Source organism: Myodes glareolus, chromosome 17 (assembly GCF_982192425.1).
Source record: "Myodes glareolus chromosome 17, mMyoGla1.1, whole genome shotgun sequence".
NCBI lineage: Eukaryota > Metazoa > Chordata > Mammalia > Rodentia > Cricetidae > Myodes > Myodes glareolus.
This window is the reverse complement of record NC_142042.1, coordinates 34,095,126-34,114,362: the sequence shown is the minus strand read 5'-3', so window position 1 is coordinate 34,114,362 and position 19,237 is coordinate 34,095,126. Positions and strand designations below refer to the sequence as shown.

General features: G+C 42.6%; 1 protein-coding gene across 3 annotated transcripts in view; it reads right to left on the bottom strand.

Moving 5' to 3' along the window:
- Positions 1 to 19,237, bottom strand: part of LOC125414793 (bifunctional heparan sulfate N-deacetylase/N-sulfotransferase 3) — a 157,344-nt gene that overhangs the window by 116,741 nt on the left and 21,366 nt on the right. The gene's annotated exons all lie outside the window — the stretch shown is intronic.

Below are 19,237 nucleotides of genomic sequence, written 5' to 3'. Positions count from 1 at the left end.
TTTCCTCCCTTAGCTTCAGCAGCAGGCCTTCTCATCTCCAGGGAGTCAGGACAAGGACACTCTGGTTTCTAGGCCTTCCCTTCTTCTGTTTGTTCTCTGTCACTGAAACCCTTATATTGTTACGGATGAACATTTTATGTCTTCCTTTACACAGGACAGTACCTGTCTGAAATGAAGAAAACAGCCTTTGAGGCTTTGCATAGGCACTTCTGTCGCTCCAAGGACCAGACATCCTTGTGTCACATTGGTTTCTTCACGAGACTGGCCAGGCCCCAAGGTGATATGATGCTCACTTACTGTTCCTCGCTCTCTGCTTCCACTGCACATAAGAGGCTCCAGAGTAGGAGCCCGACTCTTTCCTCATTTGCGTGTTGTCTGGAGTAATGGAGTAGGTACCCAGAAACATTTGTTAAGTAAATCCACAAATGCTTGTAATTTGTAGTCTGAGCATTTTAGGCCTGACACTGAAGTATAGCCCTGGGTTAAAAAATCAATGAGGCTGCAATGCAGTTTGGGGGTTAAAATCAAAACAGACACAAACCCAAGAGGCTATTCAGAAAGATAATGAACGTGGACCCTGGAAGGAAGTTTTCTGGCCTGATCCCAGCTCCCAGGACTCTGAGTAACTTCTCCCTTTGGCCAAGTATCTTTGCCAAATCTGCTTTTCTGTTGTAGAAAATTAATAAAGGTGAAGTGTGACTGGTTCATTGATTTGTAAGTTTACAATATTGTGGCACTCCAGTCCTGGAGCAACAGAGATAATGGACACACACCAATTACTGTACAGATCACAATGGACACAGCGCTCTCAACGCTGACCACAGCTGGGCATGGCTGTCCGGCAGCAGGCACTGTCCCGAGTGTGCAGGGCACCTGTTACCCCTGAAAGGGAAAGACTGAGGAGTGATTTCCTAAAGATGGCCTCTGTCTTTCCTCACTGGGTATGAATAGCCAGAACCTGACTAGCGAGTGTTTTGCTTGTCTGAGAAAAGATCAGATTAACGACAATCACACAGCAGCGCATCAGAACTGAAGATCTCACCAATGGTTGAACTCAATGTTGTCCATGTTGTCAGGGTTACGTGGAGGAAGCAGAGACGCTGGAAATGGTGTGAGTCTTTTGAAACCTCAGAGTCACCCCTACTGAGACACCTCTTCCAACAAGTCCACACCTCCTTACCCTTCCCAAACAGGTCCCTGAGGACCATGTATTTAAATATCTGAGTTTATGAGAGTCATCCTCATTGGAACCACCACAATGGCTATCACCTCAGCTTCTACCTTGATATCAAAGATCATGTATTCTTCCTACTCAGGATCAACAGTGTGTTCTCTCACTGGAAGACCCTCTTACTTTCTGTGTGAGTATGGGTGCCAGCTTATGTGGGTGCGCCTGCATGCAGACAGAAGTCCACCTTGGACACTCCTCAGGAGTTTTCCACCTTTAAAATGTTTTGTGTTTATTTATTACTATTTCTCTCTCTCTCTCTCTCTCTCTCTCTCTCTCTCTCTCTCTCTGTGTGTGTGTGTGTGTGTGTGTGTATGTGTGTGAAAGAGAGAAAAACGCAATGCACACACACATTCATGTGCACTCTATGTACAATATGTTTGTGTGAGTACAGGCAAGTGTATGTAAGGAAACACATGGAGCTCAGAAGGCAACCTCTGGGAGCTGGTTCTATCCTTTCCTGTGGATTCCAGGGTGTTCAGTTTGCCTAACATGAACTTTTACCTGCTGACCCAACTCACTGGCCCTCCCTCTTTTTGTTGAAATCTGGCTTCTCACTGGGACTTGGGGCTCACTGATGATCTCAGGACCAGCCTCTCCCTGACTCTCTAGGCTCCAAGCACCACCACCCTACCTAGATTCTGCATGATGCTGCTTGAACTCATGTCTCCAGGCTTGCCCAGAGATTTACTGACTGCGTCCCCTCACCAGCCCAGCTTTGCATCCCGAGAGTACCACTCTGTAAAATACTTCATCTTATGCCTCTTTGAGAAGAAGTTAATATATCAAAATAGAAATCCACACCAGACATTATGGGTAGCTGATATGGAAGTTTCATATAAACATAGTGAAGCACACAGCATCAACCTAAACGTTAATCTCTAAAATCACTGAGTGGAATACTGGAGAATACATCCACTTTGCGACCTCCGGCAAGTGTCTCTTCTAAGAAGTCACAGGTTTGATTTATATTTCTGGTTATGATTGGTCAGGTGACTCTAAAACTGGGAAAGATGCCACTGTTTTATGCCACCAAATAGTCGTCTGCTCTCAGTGACCCTGTTCAGATGGAAATTAATGACATTTGGGCATCTCTAGAGAGAGCCTTCCTCAGGTCCCTAACAACAAAATTATTTTTCCTTTATAAAGATAACTTCAAGTAAGACTGAAATTAAAATGTAGTCAACAGTACAGTGGTCCATGTCTCCTAAGTTTTAGATAATTATCTTGGAAACAGTGAAAAGGTGCAGATTTTATTACTCAGGAAGAAGAGCACTGAATATCAACACAATTCACTTCCAAAAGTTAATCTTTCCCGTTCACTTTACCACTTCAATGCTGAGTGCAGAATGATTCAGGGAAAGATAGCATTGGTTAAGAGGCATTCAAAAGCCTTTAGAATGTTCTTTTCACAATGTCTTCCAAATTGCCAATTTTAAGTAGGAGTAAGCCAAGTTTTGGATGTATTTGAATATGCAAAGGTTTGCCTGCAGAAAGCTTCATTCTCAATGTGGCGCGGGTACTCTGGAACCCTTAGGAGGGCTTGGTGGGGATCCTTAGGCTAAGTGGAGAAAACTTGGAAGGGCATTATGGGACCCACGCTTTCCGGCTTTCTTCTTGGTGATGTGGTTTTGTCATTCCACACGTGCCTCTGCAGATGATGCAGCCACAGTGGGGTGTGGTGGGTTGCAGTGGGAGTGGCCCTTGACAGAGCTGATGCCGTGGCTTAAACATCCCACCTCCCCAAACTTGAGGGCTAACTAAAACTCTTTTTCATAAAGCTAGCTTGCCTTAGGTATTTTGTTAGAGTTAGGAAAATGGGCTAATATAGAAAATTGATACAGAGTAGAGCTGTTACAACAGCCATACCTGAAAACGTGGCAGCTCTGTACTAGCTAACAAGTGGAGGTGAGAGGAGATGGCAGGTACAGACCAGAAAACATGTAGCATACTAAACCTGGAGCATTGTGGCTTATCCTGATAAGAATCCAAAAAGTAGGGAATTAGAGAGATGGGCCAGGATGCCTTAGTGATTGCTGAGTGCTCACAGCCAGACCACTGATATAAGTGAAGGTTCCATTGAGGCTAAAGAAGAGGCAGTTCCTGTAACATTCCTTCCAAGGACCTGGCAACATTGTGCCTTTGCCCCAAGGGTTAGTGAGAGATAACCACAGAACCACAGTCTATAATGTATTAGGCGGAGAGGATTCAAAGTAACAAGGCAGTCAGCTGAGGCACATCAACTGCTGGCTGCTCTTGGATTTACAGTCAGCCTCAGAAACAAAAGAAAGCGGAGTATAAGGATGTGGAAAAATTGCAATCTAACTTAGGAAGGGTGTGTGTGTGCCTGCCCTGAAGAAGAAGCTAGAGAGCATCCACATGCTAAATAGATGCACTGGATTGCCAGTCTTTAGGTTACTAAAAAAAAGGCCCAACCCCCTTGGACAACTTGAGCGCTCACTCTCGCCATTAAGTAAAGATTTGTTTCAGGGGTTGAATTCACGGCTCAGAACCACTCAGGATGCCACTGTTTATTTGCCGGAGCACTGTTCTCTTACTGAGGCTGGCTTCAAGTAGGCGCAGGCACGGCTTGTGCAAATGGTGGTCCTGGATGATGTCAATCTGGTGCTGGTTTATATGGAACATAATGTAAGGGCGAAGGACCATGAAAGAATCCCCTTGAGATTTCCAAGAACAGGCTGGGAGGGCAGCAGAAATGAACCTCTGTCTGGAGTCCAGGCAGTGTTTTAATTAATACAGTATCTATGTGGTTATTTCGGGGCTAACTGGCCAGGAACTAACTAGTGACCTCCTTACTACAATGGAACACCGATATTACCTTATTGCTAGTCTTATATCAATTTGACACGTGTTTTTTTTTTCTACCCATTTTTAAGCCACCCCATTTTCATATGTTAGATTAATGAAATTATATCACTGCTCCCTCACTTTCTTGCCTCAAGTCCACCCTAAGTTGCCTTTCCTCCAATCCTCCCCGCAAGCCTACTTTAAAATTGATAGCGTCTTTTTTCTTTGATATATATTGCTGATTGATGTGAGGCGATCCAGTTCAGTGTGGGTAGGGTCTATAAGAAAGAAGGCTGAGCAAACCGGTAAGTAACACCCCTCTGTCTCTGTATCAATGCCTGCCACCAGGTTCCTGTCCTGCTTGAGTTCTTGCCCTAACTTCACTCATATTTTGAGCAGTTGATATGATAAGAAAATTTTCCTGGAACTAGGTGAAAAATAAGAACATTTTTCATCTCTGCTTAGTGTAACTGCAGAATATATCTCCTTAAGGGAAAAGAAATGATTTCTTATTGTTTATCTGATTAAGGCTTTTGTTATAATTACAAGCTTATGTCATATTATATTTTTATATTATATAATATATAGTATAATTATATATATTATATTTTCTGCTTAATTAAATGCCTCTTATAAAAGCCACACCACAAAACAAAAATTAGGTTTGCATTTTTAGACAATGAGAGAGAAGTTTAAAGCGTGCTAAACTAGTAATCATATACTTGAAGATAGTGGAAAAATACATTGATTGAGCCTACTGGTCTTTAGAGGTTGCAGTACAAAAGTAGCTTTGGACCACTAAGTACTTCTAAAATGGAGCATACTGTGTATATCCTTTTATCATGGAGTCCAGGGGTTTGTGCATTTTATGTACATATTCTACTGAGCCCAGGCAAATAAATGGCTCAAACATTTGCATATAACTTTATCATACATAATTAAGGTATGCAACATGAAGTTGGTGTATGACATGTTCCTCCTAATCTCAATAGTCTCTACGAACTGAAACATTTGTTGTAGGAGGGAAGGGATGGCTCACGTGACTCAGGTAACAACGCAGGGCAGGGTGGGGTAAACAAAAGGTTATATATCCCAGGGAACAGGCACAAGATTCTCGGGAGCCCCTCCCCTACAGTCTTGCGAGTGAACAGTTTCTGAGGGTAGAGACTCTGACCAAACCAGAGAGAAAAAGGTGTTTAGAACTCGGAGATATATGAACACCGCATAAGGATTCTGGGTTCTCAGGAGTGGTGACCCATGTTCGGGTGGCTTTCTGGTGAAGCAACTGCTTTTGAGTTACACCTGATCCTTTCAACTGACCCCTCACAATACTGTTAGGAACTGAAAGGACTTCAAAGTTGGCACAAGACACCCAGAGACTAAGTTCTCAGCACAAAGGAGATTTATTTGCCCCAGAGGGACAAAGGGAAGGAAGTAAGAGACAAAATCAGTAAATGGACCACTAGGGAGAAGGAGAAAGGAACAATGGGGAGGGGGAAGGGATATTTGCTCAGAAGGGACACAGGACTGCCTCATCACAGGGAGGAGACAAAAGTTGCCCGCAGGCAAATGGCAGTTTATAAAGGGAAGGGGGAAACTGTGGTGTTAGGATGAAGTGGATAATTTTAAATGGGCACGTTAATTAGGTGGACCAAAGGGGACTTTTAATTGTTGGACTTCAATATTAGGATAGCTGGAGCTTGGTAGTCAGCCTCAAGGGGAGGAAGTGGCCAAACAAGGGAATATACTCGGTGGCTAGCTCTAGGAAAATGACATGAGGGAGTGGGGTAAGGGCAAGGCCTGTCGGAGCCATGTTTGCCATGTTTAGACCTGCTAGTGCCCCTTCAGAAACCCCAATAAAAACTCATTGCTTCCCCAAACTGGACATTGGCACAATCCTTTGATCTCCCGTGGGGTCTCTTTTTGGGGTGAGGAGATGTGGGCATGCTACTGTCTCCCCAGGAAAGTCTGACAAATGACAGAAGCTACGGAACATACATGGGGAATAAAGAAAGTTTGTACAATGAAACAAATTACCACCCTGCATAGCTAGCCTTTGAGAAAATGGGCAAGGGAGACTAAGGCCGAGTTTCAGCCGCAGATTCCGGTACAGAACAGTTTAATTAGCTATAGTCCTATTCTGTGCATTAGCTTTCTGTTCTAATTCCATCTCTGTCACTGTATTAAAATACCTTGACCAAAAACAACATAGGTGGTGTTGGGGAGCCTCCTTCAGCCAATGGCCTTTGAGATGTTGGACCCGGCTGGGAGTGGCCTTGGGTACCAAAAAGCCTGCAGTCTGCTGCTCATTCTCTCTCTCCCCACTCACCACACCTGCATGTTGGATTCCATTCCTGTGCCCCGCTGTGATCTGTGAGTTCCCCTTTAATAAAGAACCTCTTATTATACCCTATTTGGAGCTAGTGTGGGATTTCTTTATTCATGCTCCCCCCCCCCCATCTGATGTGTTCCCCTTTGTAGGGGAGGAAAGGATTTATTTTGGCCCATAAATCCACATTGCATGCACACTGTCATTATAGGAAAGTCACACTGGAGAGAGCATGAGAGAGCTGGTCAAGTCATTTCCACTGTCAAAAGTGGAGCAAGAGGAATGTCCCTACATCCTTTGCTTCCAGCTAGCTCTTTCCCATCTTACACAGTTTATGGTCTCTTGTGTTTTCCACAGTGGGATGGGTTAGATCAATTAGTAATAAAGACAGTCACCTGAAGACATGCATACAGACCAACCCCAGAAAACAAAAACTGCATTGAGACTCTCATCCCAGTGATTCTGAGTTGTGGGAGTTCCCATTCAAAATCAGCCATCAGTCTCTGTGCTTACAACCCGCATGTACGCTACTTTGTATTCTCTGACCTTTTTCTCATACTGTCCTCTAAAGGAAATAAAGTCAAAGGTACAGAGACATGCATGATTTTTAGAAGAACGCTGAGCCATGTTCCTACCGCGATCCTATCATCCCCATCAACAACAAAATCTGGAGCCGGGAGGACTTTCCCTTCCAATCCCACAGGCAGTGCCAAAAGGTGAGAGTAGGCTGAGCAAAAGCCGAAAAGGCAGAGACTGACTCTGTCACTCACCGCTGTGGCCTTCGGCCATGTCTGAATCTGTTCATCTCTAAAGCAGTTATTTGTGAAAAGCTGCTCTCAGGGCTGGAGAATGACTCTGTGGGTAGAGGGCTTGCTGAGTTCAGATCTCCAGCACGCACTGAAGAAGCCTGGTGTTACGACTCTCAGAACCCCACTACTGGGTGATCAGAGACAGAAAAACTGCTAGGGACTCACTGGCTAGCTCAGGATTCTGTGAAGGCTCCTGACTCAAATAAGATGGTGGAGAGCTGCAGAGGCAGACACCTGACACCGAACTCTGGCCACCATGCAAACAGGCACATGTGTCTGCACACCACACACATGTGCACATGCCCACGTGCACACACTCACACAAAAAATTGGTATTGATAATCAGTAAAATAGTATACAGGACACTAGATCAAATAATCAATGTAAAAGTTCACAAACAATTTCCAGAAAATACCATTTCCTTTCTCTCTGTCTTTTCTTGAAAAGGCTTCCCCTAAGGGGCTAGCCAGAGCTCCCAGGGTTTTGTCTGGAAATGGGTCCACTGGAGGTGAGTTAATGAAGGAGGTATTGAGTGCCAGTCATCAAAGTGCCCTCACGGCTCAATTTAATTAAAATTATGATTTTATTTGTAATGGATACAATATATGTCAGGTTCCATGAGGAGTTCTCTACATGGATTATCTAATTTAGTAGACTCAGAATTCCTCAAATAAAATATTATTATTTCATATCCAAGGAGACTGAGGCACACAAAGGCTGACTAAATACACAAAGGGAAACCTGAATTTTCATTTATTTATTTTAATGTGCGTTGGTGTTTTGTCAGCATGTATGTGTGTATGAGGGTGTCAGACCTTGCAGTTATAGTCAGTTGTGAACCGCCATGTGGGTGCTTTGAATTGAACCTGGATTGTCCCTGTCCTCTGGAAGAGCAGCCAGTGCTCTCTACTGAGCAGTCTCTCCAGCCCCTCTGAATTTTCATTAGTTTAGAAGAAGGAGCTGGGGATGTTTTATAAGAGACTTGGGGATTCCATATTTATAGTACTCATTCATGTCAACTGTAAAACCCACACTGAAAACATTCTTCAAAAACCCTGCTACATTCATTTATCTTCTCTCTCTCTCTCTCTCTCTCTCTCTCTCTCTCTCTCTCTCGCTCTGTGTGTTCTGTGTGTGTGTGTGCGTGTGTGTGTGTATGGTGTACATTCACATGTGTGCAAGTGTGGAGATCTGAGGACAACTTGGTCTCTCCTTCCACCACATGGAACCCAGGAATTGAACTCAGGTCATAACGCTTGGCAGCAAGTGTCTTTACCTGCCGTTGAACTATCTTGCTCTTGACAGCACTAAATAGCTAAGCACATCCAAGACGAAAAGCCTCCAGTGTTCCTGAAAGACATCCCCTGTGCTCTTGTGATTCTGCTTGCCTTGGAAGCAGCACGAACCCCTTTCACTTTGTAATGTCCTTTCAAGGATCCTTCAGGCTTATTGCTCGTTGTAAGAGGCTTGAGTTCTCAGAGTTCAGAGGTTCACTTTTTCCCTAAAATGCAGCCCTCTGTGTGGCACTGTATTGCAGCTAAGGGTATTGCTGTTCTCTCTGACCCCTGCCAGGACCTGTGAAACTGTGCTGTACTGACTGCTAGCTTGCAGAGGGATTCTCAGACTTCACACCTTGTCATAGCTGATGAAAGGCAGCTCATTAACAACACTGGACAAGGAAAGAGCCTGTTTATTTAAGGGACCGTCTGAAATAATAGCTCAGGGGTGTCTGTGGGAAAAAGCATCGCCCTCAAGACCAAGTGATGGGAACTCATGTTATGTTCAAGCGAAGAAAACATATTGCTTGAAACCACAAAAAAACCCCAATGGTTTTCTGAAGACGGGTGTCCTGTGCGCAGTGTGTGCAGTGTGGTCTATATGTGTGCCTCTGGCTTGAAAATCAGCACTGATATTAGATTCACAAAACACAGTAAAGTCTTTTGAGTAAAGTCAATGCTAATTTCACATCAGTATCTTCAGAAAGCCAGCTGGTTGGTTTGTAACTTACCAGCCTTTACCTGGAAAACTGAGTAGAGAAAGGAGGGTTAAACTGATGTGAGGTGTACGTCACAGTTAATAAATTGTAACAAGTACCAGTAGGCAGGAACTGGAGCTTACGGATGTAGCAAAGAGGCACTGTCCCCTTTAAAAGCACTTATCAGTTAGTCCCGGGGTGGGGGCAGGAAATGAGGCCAAAACAGCCCGTTTAAATATGTCTAAGACTATTTTAAAGCAGCAAAGTGTCACTATGTAACAAATCCTGACAGGTATCTGTGATATATTGACACTTGAATAAAAGTAAAACCATTTATGTAAAATTCAGCTGTTGATAAGGATACTGCGGTATCCTTTCGTGTCCACGGACCACACTCACAATATCAAAGTCCACACTTGCACTGTGTAGACCACTTTAGTAAGGAGAATTCTGGATGCGTCACATGGCATCACATGATGATGCCTTGGTAAGCAATAGACTTTCTACATGATGGTGCTTTCATATTGCAGAGGAGCTGAAGTGTTCAAAAACTGCCTGGTGAAGTGGCAGCCACTGCACCACTGCAGCAAGGCACAGTCACCTGTGCTTGTGGCGATGCCAGTGTGAACGCACCCATGGGCTGCACTGCATGTAAGTTATGGCACTAAACAATGCTTGATAACAAGACGACGTGACTGTAACCAGCTTGTATGTCCACTACCCTGTCACTTACCATTCTTCTCCAGCGCAGTCCTCCTTCGGATCCTTATTGTAAGAAAGCAGGCCTGTAGCCTCATACATCTCATCTCTCCATCCCATCGAGAAGCCAGGACAAGGGACTGACCTAGGCCATTTGGTGTGCATGACTGTGACCTCCATTATTCACACAATGATGGAACTGCGCAAGTGCACATTTCTCAGGATGTAGGCTCATAATCAACCCACATATTTCTAGATGCAATTGTGGTCTCTGTAACAGGATTAACCGATCAACACAGAAAAACCTTACCATAGGAGAAATAGGGAGACCACCACGTGAGAGTTCTATTTATGCCACAAAGACCTTGTCAAACTTTGTGAGGTGAGAAGTGTTGTCAACTGTTTGAAAGATAAAGCACGCATTCAAATGAGGCGAGCTCATGAGCATGGACCACAACTAATGCAGATATGGGATTGAAGCACAGTTAACCAAGTCTGAGGACCTAGTCCTTGTGCAGCACACAAGCATGGGTTTTAGGGAGGCAAGCTGCTTTATGAGCCTAGATTCGCCCCCACAAAGGATAACATATATTCCCCAATAAAATGAGTTTAATTAATTAAAAAATATTCCCTATGGAAGGTAATCTATAACTCTAGTTGCTAGAATTTATGGTACCACGTAAAAGACAGGACTTCTCTTATTTTTAAGTGACTGTCCCAACAGTCATTTTTATAGAGAGACTATAAAACTGTGATAGGGGAAAAAGCATGACAGTCTTTACCGTGAGCAGCCTAAAGTGGATGGGATAGCGTATCTGTGAAATTCAAAATGGATAGTTGCTGTGACCCAGAACCTCAAAAGAGACATCCATGAAGGAATTCAGGAATAGGATGTTTCCTGAACATAACAAATTTGACTCAGACTCTGCAGCCACTTCTCTGACTACAGATCTGGGCCATGTCTTCAGTGTTGAATGCCTGGTCCTCCCTTCCTTTTCTGCATTCCCTTTTCATACTAGATCTCATCCAACGCCAGGACTTTGGATGATATCCAAATTCTGTTTTTGTTTTTGTTTCTTTGTAGCTTGGGTACCTGTCCTGTAACTAGCTCTTGTAGACCAGGCTAGCCTCGAAATCACAGACATCTACCTGCCTCTGCCTTCTGAGTGCTGGGATTAAAGGTGTGCACCACCACCTGCTGCTATCCAAATTCTAATAAGTTCCCAGTTTATACCTTTACCTGCAACTTCTCTTTGCTTTCAAGACTTGAACATTTTCCTGCCTATGTATCTCTATATGGACATCTATATACAGCACTAACCTACCAAATAGAAGAGAGAACTTCTGGTCTGCTTCCCTCACTTAATAATTAATATTAATAGGTGTCTTAGTTAAGGTTTCTACTGCTGTGAGGGGACACTATGACCATGGAAACTCTTATAAAGGAAAACATTTATTTGTGGTGGTGGCTTATAGTTCAGAGTTTCAATCTATTATCATCATGACAGGGAGCATGGCAGTGTGCAAGCAGACATTGTGCTTCATCTTGATCAGAAGGCAAGAAGAAGTGATCTGTCTCACTGGGCACAGTTTGAGCATATATGATCCCCCCAAAGCCCACCTACACAGTGACACATTTCCTCCAATAAGACCACACCTCTTCCAAAGAAGTCACACCTCCTAATAATACCATTCCCTTTGGGTACCATTTTCTTTGAAACCATCACACTAGGCATTAATTAACTTTTAGTATCAAAAGATATGTATTCTGAACATTTCATGCACATTTAAATATTTGATCTCTAAGGTATATTGCTGAGATAGATGCTTCTCTGATTTTGATTTTACACAAAAAGAAGCTGATGTAAGCGAGCTAAGACATTGGCCAAGATGCGAGAACAAGCGGAGAGATGGAAACTCATCTGCTCCTATGATTTACAGCCACTACAGGATCGGCACACAGAGTACTTGGTTGCCTGGCTCAGTCTTGGGCACTGTCCTTGATTCTATTTTGTTTCTGATGCTCACATGCCACTGTCAGCAAAACTTTAGCTATGTGCTGTCTAAAATGTGGAAGTCAAGAGGAGAATGGTTAAGTGCTCTAAGATTGGGGGCACAACAGAATGATCACAGACTTGGCTAAGAGCAAGAGTCTAGGAAAGCTGTCTTAGAACAAAAATAATTCTGTGAAACATTAGAGTGAAAATGGCAGGGATACACACACAGATAAGTGGCATTATATTATAGATAGATATAATGCCAATTATATAGACAATAGAATGTTTTGGAATTCTACACCTTGTAGGGCAACACTGGGCAGACCAAGCACATCTGAGCATACTTATCTTTAGCGCAATCAGGCAAAGCTCAACACAGAGAGGGGTATGGGAACCCCAATTCTCAAAAGAGGGTTTCTGCTCATTCTCGTTCACTAGATAGCCATTTTGCTCAGGTCTATTAGTGCTGGGCCCTCTTAGTAATATTTAAAGAGTCTCATGGTCTGAACTGAGTCCTCATTAATGAATATCACAGTATCCAGACCTCCATTCTTAGAATAGGGTAGCAACGACTAATTAGTGAAGTCCGTAGGTTTGAAGGTTCATTCATACTCTTACAGCATCTTTGAAATGAAGGTGATGTTGTTCTTTTTGTTGCCACTGTTTCAAGGGTCGGGGTCGGACTCTTGGGGTTTCCTGTCAGTCAACTGACCACACCCCAACTCCTGGAGTTGGCTTTCCCCCTTACATTAGTGAGGTTCTTAAATTTAATTTACAAGAATTTCCATGAAGTTTTCTGAGAATATAAACACAAAAAGATTATAACTGAATTAAGAATATACATTTTTACCTTACAGACTGCGAAATAACAGGAAAATGATTGGAAAGTCGGGGAACTAAATTTTCCCTTTTGAGAAATGAATGAAAATAACTTCTGATATGGTGACCCAAGGGAAGAACCTTCTTTTGTTCAAGGACCTTCATCTTATCCTTGTGAAGAGCTACTTCATATACAGCAATACAAAGATGGATGCACAATGTCAATACCCACACACAGATGAGAAGGGAAGGCTTTATCACTTCCCTCTGCCAAGCCCATGTCAAAAATACACATTCACTTGGGACAGAAAGTACACATTCACCCACTTAGCACTTCCTCAGCTCTGCAGTTTTTAATATTGCTTATATGACTATTTTTATTAAAAATTTCAAGCATTATTTTTGTAGAGGGAGGAGGAAGCCCTGAGTGGGTGTGTATTATTGTCATAGGCTTCTGTAGCTGAGAACAGGGTCCACCTTCACTTTTCTGTGTGTCTGTCTGACATGGACTTTTCTTCATTCCCTCACTGCTCCAGTGAGATCCAAGTCTCTGGAGCCCTGCCAATGATTCAGTAAAGTGCCAACAGACCAGAAACAGGAACAGGGATGCTGAGCTGGAGACAGGAACAGGGATGCTGAGCTGGAGACAGGAACAGGGATGCTAAGAACCGCAGATAGTATTGGCTTTGCCAGAGGCTGTGGGTATATATGGCAGGTGACAGCTAGTATCCAAAGGTCGACCTACCAGATAAACAACTTTCTAATGGGAAGACCCACTTGGCTTCCAGAAACCATGGGGGTCACTGACTGTAAATGACTGGTTGTTTCTGTCTGCAGTTTTTCACAGGTGTCAGATATGGGAATATTTTCCACTGCTTGTATGCCTATCTCATGAAACTATTCCATCTACTGGGCATACAAAAATCTGTGGATGATCAGGAAGATGATTTCTATTAATCTGTATATTCTGATGAATAGAATAGTTTTCATTATTCAGACTGACATAGGAAAGTAATGGTCGTCTCAGTCACACAGACAGCTTATTTTAGACTTCAGAATAAATTTGTAGCAAACTGGTTGCCCTGGAGACAAATATACTGAACAATTTCTGAGGTATTTGTTGCTGATTCAAGGTCAGGCATGAAGCAACGTTAGTAGACAACTTCCTCAGCAATAGACTTTCTGCATGTACTCCAAACCTCAAAGTTCAGTCAACTAACTGCTTATTGTTTAAGTCCTGAATCTCAATGTCACTTTCTGTCTGGGATCCCTGACCACCCAGAGCTCTTTGCTTACTTTACTTACCATGCCCAGCCAGTGATACCTCTCCAGCCTGAGAGAACTGTATGATCAGTTTGGCTCTGTTTCTTACTGTTTACTCAAGAAGTGTTGGGTGACCCTGAAAACGTGATTCGTATTTGTCCAGAGGCTTTGCTGTAGGAGAAGGAGAGCTGGGAGAGAAATGTGCAAGGAGTGTGCATATGCTGAAAGGGAGATGTAGCTGAACTGGCTGAAGGAGAAGGATGAGAGATGGGGAAATATGTAGCTGTATGTAAAGAGATGTAACTGCGCAGAGAGAGTGTCAAGAAAGAGAGATTATTTAAGATGAAATAAAAGAGAAGGTTACCATCAGGAAAGCCTGTGCTTGTTCCTTTCTTCTTCCATCACCATCAGAAAGCATGTGTTTCTTTATTTACCCTCAGATAGGAAAGTTCTAGCCCTCAGATAGAGAAGAAACATTCTTATGGCCTTGCTGCTCTGAAAGGGCATTCTTTCCTGCAACCCTGGGTACAGTCGTGGGAGCCGGACTCATAGGCTGCTGCACAGGGACCCTAGACCCTAGTTTTGAGGCCCTCCCATTGGTTAGATGAGAGAACACTCCTGAGAAAGAGGCAAAAATAAAGCTAAAACAAAAGAAGTGGAATTCTAAGTGTCAGGTGTAAGAAACGTGGGACAAATAGAATCTAGAGATAATAAACAGTTCTATGTTGATATTTTAGGGATGATTTGGGGAAAACTCAGGAGTGAAGGTTGAGGCACTGAAGTTTCATTGATTTTTGAGGCTGTGCTGGGGATACATGCCCATAGTTTTTAGGGGATGCAGTGATGAATTTGGCTACTTGGAATAAAAAACCAAGAAGACTGAGGAAAGACTATGTCGATGAAAGACCCCAGTATGCTCCTATTTTTGCTTTTGCTCAACTGCTTTCAGGTGACCTTTGACAACAAGAAGGGGAGCACAAATGACTGAAGCAGCTTAACCCTCTGGAGCCCAGAACTGGGTATGGAAAGTTTGTGCTGTCTGTGCACCAAGGACAAATATGGTCCAGGGCCACGGCCAAAGGTAAAGTTCTGGTGGCTTTAAAAATGCTTCGGGTATGGCAATTTATTCCATATGGGTAACAGCAGTCAGGGGAGAAGGCTGCTGGGCCAAAGCTTTCCCATCCAGTGGCTTGGTGACATCCTTCCAAACCCGTTTATATTAACGTGTCTCTCTCGTTAGAGGGTGGCGCTCTAACCACCTGGAGTCCCAAGTACATAGGTCAGCAATTAGGGGTGGTTTACAGCCTTGCAATTTAAATAAGACAATTGTGAATTAGTTGGCATCTACCTTCTTGTGCTTGGACTTATGATAGCAAGGATGTGGCCTAATTATATGAACATATTCTAGAAAACCCAAAGCCCTATGATCAGCTTGGTTCCTCCTGCTAATATTGCAAAGGTGATCTTTAACTAGCTTCAAAGCTTCAAGTCCTTTGTAACTCGGTGAAGTTTTTATTGGAGACAGCAGCTGTCAGGACCCTCTATTTCTCTCAAGCAAAACTGCCCTGTCCAACTCTATAGGCAGTTTTCCAGGTGTCTGCAGTGAGTACCCAAATACTGCCATCCAGTCTAAGTATGTTCAAAACAAACAAAAATAAAACCCTTCCATCATTAGGTTGAAATAAACCACAAAGCTATTAATTCTATCTGGTTTCTTGCTACTGCATACTTTCTTACAGATGAACTTAAATATTTTTACAAAGCATTATTTTAACATACAGAGAAACTTGAGAAACTACAGAGGAAGTAGAGATGACTTGAGTCTTCATATTTTGTGATACTACAAAATGTAGGCTAAGACAGTGTTTGCCTACATGTTTTCTTTCTAGATTGAAATCAAATGTTAACTGATTTATCCTTAACTTGAACAAGTTAACATTTTTAAGTGTGGAATTGGCACATTTGCCACTCTCCCATCCTGTGTGTATGTATGGGTGTATGTGTGTGTGTGTATGTAATCATGTGTGCCTTCAAGCATGTGTCCACCTGTATATGCACAAGTATATGCACGTGTGTGTACATGCATGGAGGACAGAGGACCTCGGCTGTTGTTCTGCATGGGTGGTCATGGGTAGTATAAGGAAGCAGGTCGAGAAAGGCAGTAAGCAGAATTCCTCCATGGTCTCTGCTTTCAGGTAATTTGGAAGCCAACTACACCCTTCCCTCTCCAAGTTGCTTTTGGTCAGTGTTTCATCACAGCCAAAGGAAGCAAACTGGGATGGCTGTGATTTAAACTGATCTGTTAATTAGCCTCATAATATATACACTTCAAGACTCATGACACTGGCAGTGGCCAATGTGCTGATAAACAGCACTGTCAGAGTGGTGCCCACATCTCTGCATTGCTAAACTTCTAAAACTCAGTTCACCTGTTACCCATGGTGGCCTCCAGAGAGTTAATATGCCCATTAATTGGTGTTTCCCCCAATTACTTGATATTATTTCTAGATTTACGTAGCTAGATTAATTATTAGGTCATAATGCCATTAATGCTTCTTTTCTACCTTAAATAGCCCGATGGGCATGCATACCATGGTCCCAGGGTATGTATCTCATACAGCAAAAGAAATTTGTGTAGATGTGAGTGATTAAGTTGAGTGATTAAGTGAGTGATTGGCATGGGGGATTATTACAGGATATATAATATTCACTTATTTACATATGTGTGTGTCCTATGGACAACTTCCCAATAACCTAGTCCTAGATGAGTTAATGAGACTTTATGAATTTCAGTTCTTTATATATGCTGATGTTACTTATGACAGTCTATATTGTTTCTATGATAGTAAATAATGATGAAAGTATACCACACACCACAAAATGATTGTGTATGTGTGTGTGTGCTGGATTTTTTTTTTGTCATCTGAGAAGAGGAAACTTCATTTGAGAAAATCCCCCCATCAAATTAGCACATAGGTAAATTTACAGGGCATTTTCTTGATTAATGGGTCATGTAGGAGGGTCACAATGGGATTCTGCCACTCCTAGGCAGGAGATCATGATTTGAACAAGAAAGTAGTCCTAGCAAGCAACGAGAATCAGCAAGACAATAAGCAGTATTTCCAGAATTTCTTCATGGCCTCTGCTTCAGTTCCTGCCTCTCTATTCCTGCCTTGAGTTCCTACCCTAAATTCCTGCAGTAAGGCTGTAAACAGAAACAAACCCTTTCCAACCAGGTTGTTTTCAGCCTTGGTATTTATTGCAGCAATATATACTTGATTAAAGTAATACTCAATATGGGTGACTTAATTTGGAAGTACCTAAGTACCTACATCATTTATGGATCTGGTAGTATACATCACAAACACATACATCTTATTATCCAGAATCATATAATAGAAGAAACAAACACTCTTAATCCCAAGAAGCACATAATCCATTACCTGCATATAGTAAAGTTTTCTGCTTGAACTTTTGACATTACTTTATCAAAAGACATTCTTTTTTATCTTCTGAAGAGCCACCACAGCACTCAGATGGAGTCAATGTGCATTAAAATCTTATTTATTACTATTGTGTGTGCATGTGTACGGGTACATGGAGAAGTCTGAGCACAGCTTCTGGAGTTAGTTGCCTCCTTCTACCATAGGATGCAAGGCTGTCAGCTTTCTGCGCAAGTGTCTATACTCACTGAGCAATCTCTCAGGTCCAGGGTATACACCTGACTTTATAAATAAAACTGTTAATCTACAAACCCTAACAGAGTCTTCCCCGTGTAACCTACCACTAGCCTAATAGGAAAACCCTGCCTCAATAAACTTTAGTCTCATCTATGGTGGACCTTCTCATCATTCTCGAGCAGGATTCAGGACATCAAGGCTTTAAAAATTAACATACACTACTTCTCCCAGAATAAATGGGTAATTAAACAAAAAATCTTACTGCTAGGTCTAGATTACCTCTTTGGGGGTTATTGGTCAAGGCTGCCCCAATGACACCAAAACAATATATTCTATTGTTTCCCATCACAGCTGGAAGTTAAGGCTATATAGCTGGGAACTGAACACTTTGATGACAACACATAGAAAAATTAATCTTGAACTGACCAGTGACGTTTCTCTTTGCTGGTTAGCTTCCATAACATTAGAAAGTGTTAGTCAGGCTACTGCAGGAAAAAACACATTATTAACAGTCTTAACCGGCAATGCAACCTACATGTTATAGTGACATGCCAGGCAAGGTAGCACCACAGTGGCAAGACTGTTTATGGGGGTAACCAACTGATTCCATGATTTGATTTGTGGCCTGAGTCACAGGAATAAATTAATCCTCTGTACTATAAACTTGGGCCACGTGACTAGGGAAGCTGCTGGCCCTAGAGGAGAATCTATTGATGTGTTTTTGATGGTCACATTATTAAGGTGCCTTCTAAAAATTTATGTTTATATTCATAGATCTTGACTGCTCCCAGCCTTGGACAGAGAAACTTCTTCTTTTGCAGTGGATAGTGGATAGATTAATTCAGAGATCAATTGCTGTACATTACTGTTGTTAAGCTCGAGAGTAAGTCACTTTGAAGGCTCAGCCATAGATGGGACATCTATCAACCCCTGTTCACCTCTCCAGACATCGTGGAAAGGACGTCAGAGCTAGAAGACGGGGAAAGGAGGGGTGTTGTGCAATGCAGTCCCGTAGACATGACATGGCTGTTGTGCACATAACTCACAGCAGCTGTGCCACCTGCACAAGGTCAAGCCAGGTAAAAATCCAGGCACAGAGTTGGGAGGGGCATCCAAGCTTTGCTCTACTCTGAGGAGTTCTTGGTAACATGCATTTTGGGGGAGGGAGAATCACTTGTCTCTGAGAGTGTGGCCACTGTTAGGTTGCCCATGATCCAGGGGATGACCCCACACATGTACACGTATGAACAGCTCAAATCGGACTTGGTGGCTTTAAAACGAAATATTTTTTAAAAGGAGGGCATGCAGTTAGAAGGATGATGTGATGGGGCAGCCTTGACGTAGAGGGAAAGGGGAGTGGGGGTGGTTATGATCAAGATGCACTGTTTACATGTATAAGAGTTTTTCAAAGAATAAAAGAGAAATCTTAAAAAGTATAAGCAGCCACTAAATACTCTTTATACATTATTGATCATTGGGTGGCAGGATTTTTCTCTCTTTAAATCATTTAAAATGCATTCTTGTGGAATGTCCTTGCATAGCCAATGGCTCTTTAATATTAATCACAATAAGAATTCTTCCTTAAAATGCAGCAACCAATTTAACAAAATAAACCCAGAACATATGAATT